Source organism: Sphaerodactylus townsendi, linkage group LG01, assembly GCF_021028975.2.
Source record: "Sphaerodactylus townsendi isolate TG3544 linkage group LG01, MPM_Stown_v2.3, whole genome shotgun sequence".
Lineage (NCBI taxonomy): Eukaryota > Metazoa > Chordata > Lepidosauria > Squamata > Sphaerodactylidae > Sphaerodactylus > Sphaerodactylus townsendi.
This window is the reverse complement of record NC_059425.1, coordinates 15,711,604-15,717,681: the sequence shown is the minus strand read 5'-3', so window position 1 is coordinate 15,717,681 and position 6,078 is coordinate 15,711,604.

Here is a 6,078-nt window from a genome sequence, read left to right as displayed (position 1 = left end):
CACGGGAACAAATTGTTCTTTTGAAACCATGCCAATAAAAAACGGAGTTTGCGATGGGGCTATGCAAACATTCACTTTTCTCCCTCGAGGATCTCCGGCTTGGTGGGTGGCGTGGTTCAGGCCCCAGTGTGTGTGTGGGGGGGAGGCCTACTCAGTGGCCTGCCAGTTGCCTCCTGTTGGATCCAGGGCTGGGGAGGGACTGCCCATGTGCCTGGCTGGCTGTATGGGGGCTCCCACCATTTGGTGGCTGTTCTTCCTTTCACAACATTGGGTGGGGAGGCCAAGGGGCCTCCATTGGCAGTGTTCTGGAAAACGGTTCTCCCGGAACGAGGCAATTATTGCTTCACCAGCATGAGTCCATGAGGGGGCGGCAGCAATTTTCACCACCTTGTTTAAAAGCTGGGCAGGCAGCATGCATGCCTGCTCAGCAAGAGAGCTCTTTATCCACATTGGATAACAAGCTTCCTTGCCGAGTGCTGGCCCAGCAAATTGCCTGGTTCTGGATTTCCGGTCCCCAGATACCTGCCTGAGCGAGGCAGAGGGGTCAGCCTTCCTTGCCCCTAACCTCCAGGTTTCGGTGAGCACACGGGATTGCCCGCAAACAGAAGTTCCGGGTCTCTCTCTGAAGGCAATAAGATCGGCTGGCCTGTGGTTGGGGATTTAGCTCCGCGGGGGGTCCACTTTACACCACGAATTGTCAGTGCCATTAATTATTCATAGCCCGCAATGCCTAGCCTTGGGCTAATGACCTCATGTAGCTGGCATGCCCACCGTGGCTACGTGCTTCCCGGGCTGCCTACAAGTCCCACTGGCCCTGGGGGAGTCTGCCGGAAGAAAGCTGAGCGACTTCGGGTCCCCTTGGCGGTGCCGGCAATAACTGGCACATCTCCAGCCTGAGTCTAGGGATTACGGGACATGCACAGAGTCGATCTTACTAACAGACTGACTTAATGTGAGTGGCACCGAGCAATCTGACGCATTGTTGAGCAGCTTACTCTGCATGCTGTGCGCAAAGGCCTGCACTTCTGTTTGAATAATATACGTTCACTTTGGACACTGGGGGTGGTGCTTCTCATTTTGTCACTCACATTATTCTGAAACATCGTTATCTGAAAAAAAAGAGTGTCTTCAGCATGAGACTGTGAGGCTGATTCCGCATGGGCCAAAAACAGCAGTGTGAAAACAGTGTGAAAATGGTGTAAAAGGGTTTAAAACGGTGTAAAAGGGTTTATACTGTTTTCACACCACTGTTTTTGGCCCGTGCGGAATCAGCCTAAGTGTGAGGGAAGTTTGTCAGGCTTCATTAAAAAGGGAAGAGATCTGGGTGTATCCCTTGAGGTTGGTCTGGAAACAGTGCATGCTGCTGCCCAAATCTTTCTCTCAGGCGAACTGTGAACAAGCAGCGTATCACAAGCACAAATGAGTCCTCAAGCTAGATGTGGGGTGGGGGAATGCCTGAGCTAAAAGTCTCTTGCCCCGTTCTGCTCGCCACATCAAGTTCCCTGGGTCAAAATCTAGTGGGGTAAGTGCTGTTGATGTCCACCGGCCCTCAAGTTAACAGTGCTGTTGTGAGCAGAAGGAACCGACTATTCCAAGGCCACTGAACACAACGGCCTAAGAAGGCTGTGATCATGCTTGGGATCTGTCTGTGAGAACCCTCTCTGGTGGTCACGCGCCCCTCCCTCCTCCTGACTGATCATCACGGCAAGCAAAAAAACCTGCCCCATTCTACTCAGAGGATTACATGGGTCTAATGGAACTCCTCAGTAGCAGAACTGGGCCCACTTTTCCCACCTTACCGCTCTGACCCGCCTCAACAAACGGCACCCCCCCCTTTGCCCTCCCCCCGCCCATGAGGAGTTTGCAAGGGGTGGACACGGCAATTTTCTCGCACGTGCACGAAGTTTAAAGGGGGGAAGTTGGTCAGTGATTCTCTCTCACACGCAAGCAGTTTGCAGGGAGGGGAAGCCGGCTGGCGATTCTCCTGCACACGTGAGCAGTTTGCAGGGGGGAAACTGCATGGTGATTGTGCTTGTAAAGCCAGACGGGGGGAGGGGGCGAGGGCGCTGATTCTCAGTGCCTGCCTGCGTTCTGTTTTAAACATTTTTAAAAGTACTGAAAGTGAGTCGGGCGAATAGGGAGAGATTCAGCAAATCCGAGCGCAGAAAACAGAGGCTGCCCACGCATGTGTGCGAGAGATTGCAGAAGAGCTCATGGTGCTTATGGGAAAGCCCCGGGCTTGTGGGGAACCATTCGGGGTCTCCCACACCGGCCCTGACTCGAGTAAAGGGAAAAGCTGGGCAACTGTGGGGAACTATGAGCGGGGTGAGAAGCCTCGCAGCAGGTACACACCCGGATATGCCACAGGGCATTTCGAATGTGCAAAACCAGATTGAGAGAGCGGTCGTGGAGCCGTTCTAGTCTTTCCTGGAAAAAGCTAAAGTGTTAGATCAATTCCAGTATGGCTTCTTGGCTGTTCATGGGACGGAGACCGTGCTGGTTGCCATTGTGGATGAGATCTGCCTCCAGATAGTAGTAGTAAAGCTTTTATTGGCATATACATATTAATACAGTACAGACCATAAAATACAGAAAGAGCTAAAACACAAATTGCTTCAGCTGAAAGAGCTCAAATAACAGACATAGAACATTGAATAAACAATATTATAATATTACTAACCATTTAATGAATTATATCCGTCTAGAGATATATCTGAGACATTTAATACGAAATTAGCTACATTCGCACAAACAGTAGGATCAGGGTTGTCTAAGCTTAAAGGAATCTTAAGAGTATGAATTAATTGATTATATAAGAATAAAGTAAGGAGAGACTGGTTCATCCTAACTTTAGCAAATCTTGCACAATGGAAGAAAGTGTAATTCAGCATCTCATCCGCCTCCAGATCAATCGGGGAGGGTCAGCGCTACTCGTGTTGTTAGATCTCACCACAGCACTCAATATGGTGGACCATGATTTGCTGGGGCACCACCTCACTGATACAGGAGTTCGAGAGACAGCCTTGAGCTGGATTATCTTGTACTGGAGAAACTGGGTTTGATTCCCCGCTCTGCCGCTTGAGCTGTGGAGGCTTATCTGGGGAATTCAGATTAGCCTGTGCACTCCCACACATGCCAGCTGAGTGACCTTGGGCTATCCACAGCTCTATAGAGCTCTCTCAGCTCCACCCACCTCATAGGGCGTTGGTTGTGTGGGAGGAAGGGAAATGAGATTGTAAGCCCCCTTGAGTCTCCTACAGGAGAGAAAGGGGGGATATAAATCCAAACTCTTCTTTTTCTCTTCTTCTACCTCCAGGGCCGTGGGGAGCATGTGGCATTGGGGGGAAGTTACTGGGCAGAACCCCATTAGATGTGGGGTGCTGCAGGAGGCCGTCCTTTCCCCGATGCTGCTTAATATCTACATGCGGCCCTTGGCCCTGTTGGTGCGGAATTTTGTTCTGGATTGCCATTCGTATGCGGATGATACCCAGCTCATTCTCACAAATGAAGGCCAGCCAGCAGTGGCGTAGTGGTTAAGAGCAGGTGCACTCTAATGTGGAGAAATGGGGTTGAATCCCCACTCTGCCACTTGAGTTGTGGAAGCTAATCTGGGGGACTAGATTAGCCTGTGCACTCTTACACATGCCAGCTGGGTGACCCTGGGCTAGTCACAGCTCTTTGGACCTCTCAGCCCCACCCACCTCATAGGGTGTTTGATGTGGGGGGGAGGGAAAGGAGATTGTAAGCCCCTTTGAGTATCCTTACTGGAGAGAAAGGGGGGTTTCTTCTCCTTCTCCTCATCCTCCTTCTCCCCTTGCTCCCCAGCACTGTTTGGAGGCTGTAGCTGGTTGGTTGGGTACAAGCAGGTTGAAACTGAATCCATCAAAGATGAAAGTTCTGTGGCTCGGTCGGGGGGAATGGCCAGGGAATATCCAGCTGCCAGCCTTGAATGGTGAGGCCCTCCATCTTGCCTCATCAGTAAGGATCCTGTGGGTGACTCTGGACTCCACTCTTTTGTTGGAGGACCAGGTCATCAAGACAGTTCGGGCTGCCTCTTTCCATCTGTGTCAAGCGCTGCAGCTGGCCGCCTACCTATCCTGAACCAACCTGGCTATAGTAATCCATGCAACAGTCACCTCTAGATTAAAGTACTGCAATTCGCTCTTCACTGGCCTGTCTTTGAAATCAATCCGGAAGTTGAAACTTGTATAGCACGCAGCCTCTAGTCTCTTAACTGGCACTTCTAGCAGGGACCATATTACACATGTCTTGAGAGAGCTACACTGGCTGCCTGACGAGTACTGGATCGTCTTCAAAGTTTTGGTATTAACCTTAAGGCCGATTACGGGTCTTGGAACTGCGTATCCATCCATCCATCCATCCATCCATCCATCCATCCATCCATCCATCCATCCATCCATCCATCCATCCATCCATCCATCCATCCATCCATCCATCCATCCATCCATCCATCCATCCATCCATCCATCCATCAGTCTAGTTATTTCGAGTTCATATACCACCCACCTCCAAAGGGCTCAGTGTGACCGCCTCTCCCCATATTGCCATTGGAGACCCCTCTATTCTGTGGGGAGAAATTTGTTGGTGGTCCTGGCCCCCGGGGCTGTTTGGCTGGCTTCAACATGGGCCGGAGCTTTTACGGCCCCGGCCCAGTGGAAAGCTCTTCCTAGTGAAATTTGGGCCCTGCAAAGTCTGTTTCAGTTCCACAGGGCCTGCAAAACACAGCTGTTCCAGAAGGCCTTCTCTGTCGAGCCAGCCGGACATCCCCTTTCTTCCTAAATTACCTCTGGTCCTCCTTCGAATACGACATATGCACCTGTTTTTGTATGCCCCACGTGTTGGACTTTTACACCATCTATTTGCATTTGTTTTTAAAACTTAGATGTTTATGATGTTTTAATGTTTTATATTTATTGTATTTATTGTATTCATTTTGTATGTTTAATTGTAAACAGCCTTGAGTCTTGAAGATATGATGGGATATAAATGCCAGAATTAAAAAAAAAACATAGTGGCCTCTCTTTGTTGCTTTAGGTGTCATTAATTTCCACATGGCTTTGGTCTATGCATCAATTCCATCCCCCACCCCCCCTTCTTTTGAAAAATATGCAATGGCAGGCAAAAGTTTTGCCCTCTTCCCAACGGTACTGGCCGTAGCTTCACAGCTGCCTCCAACTCAGAGAACAAACTTTCCCCCCAGACTATAGACTGGAAAACATGTTTGTCAAAGTTACTTCTTTCATGATGACTATTTCCTCAGGGCCCTGGTGCGCAAGAGCATTTTCCTCCCAGTTTATGTCTTTATTGGTGATTTCGGCCTCATCCCCAAAAGCGTAGTAGCATCATTGTACAAAAATGGGCTCTGATGCCCGTCCTCTGTTGAGGCGCCATTAAAGGTGAGCCAATTGGCATTTGTTGAATTATGATTATTATTTCTACCATGGGACAGAGAGGTGTTTTGGAGTTTCCAGCTCTGGCCTGAGGAGTTTGGGCCGAATCTGGGGGCTAGTGCTTTGATCTGAAATCTTGGTAGAACATTAAGTGATAAATACCCTCCTTTCTCAGCCAGATTGGTGCTGAGCACCCACTGTGAATATTGCCAGTAGCCTTGATGGTTAAATTAGTCCATGACATTTTAAGAGAGTTCTTTTCAGTTCAAGCCTGCTTTTCCTCACAGCCACACTTTAAGGAATTGTAGGCAATGTTCGTCCCTTGACCAAGAAAGAAAGAGAGATTGTCTTGAATGGATTTCCACAGCTGAAAGTAAGTAATCTTTGAGCTTTAGAATTCCTCTTTTTTTGGTCTTTGGAAGCAGGTTTAAGAGGCACAGACAAGACTGTACTCATTTAATCTGGATTTGTCAACTCAGATTTGTTAACTCAGATATTGCACATGGCTGGATCTTTTTTTCTAAGTCTGATGGGATGGTCAGCGGTTACTTTTTAAACCATTAAAACTTTTCCATGACTTGGAATTTTTGTACCACAGAAATGTTCTTTTGGCCAAGCTTACACCATTGCTTAAAGAAAGGGATTTGAATAAATTTTTGGACAGTTG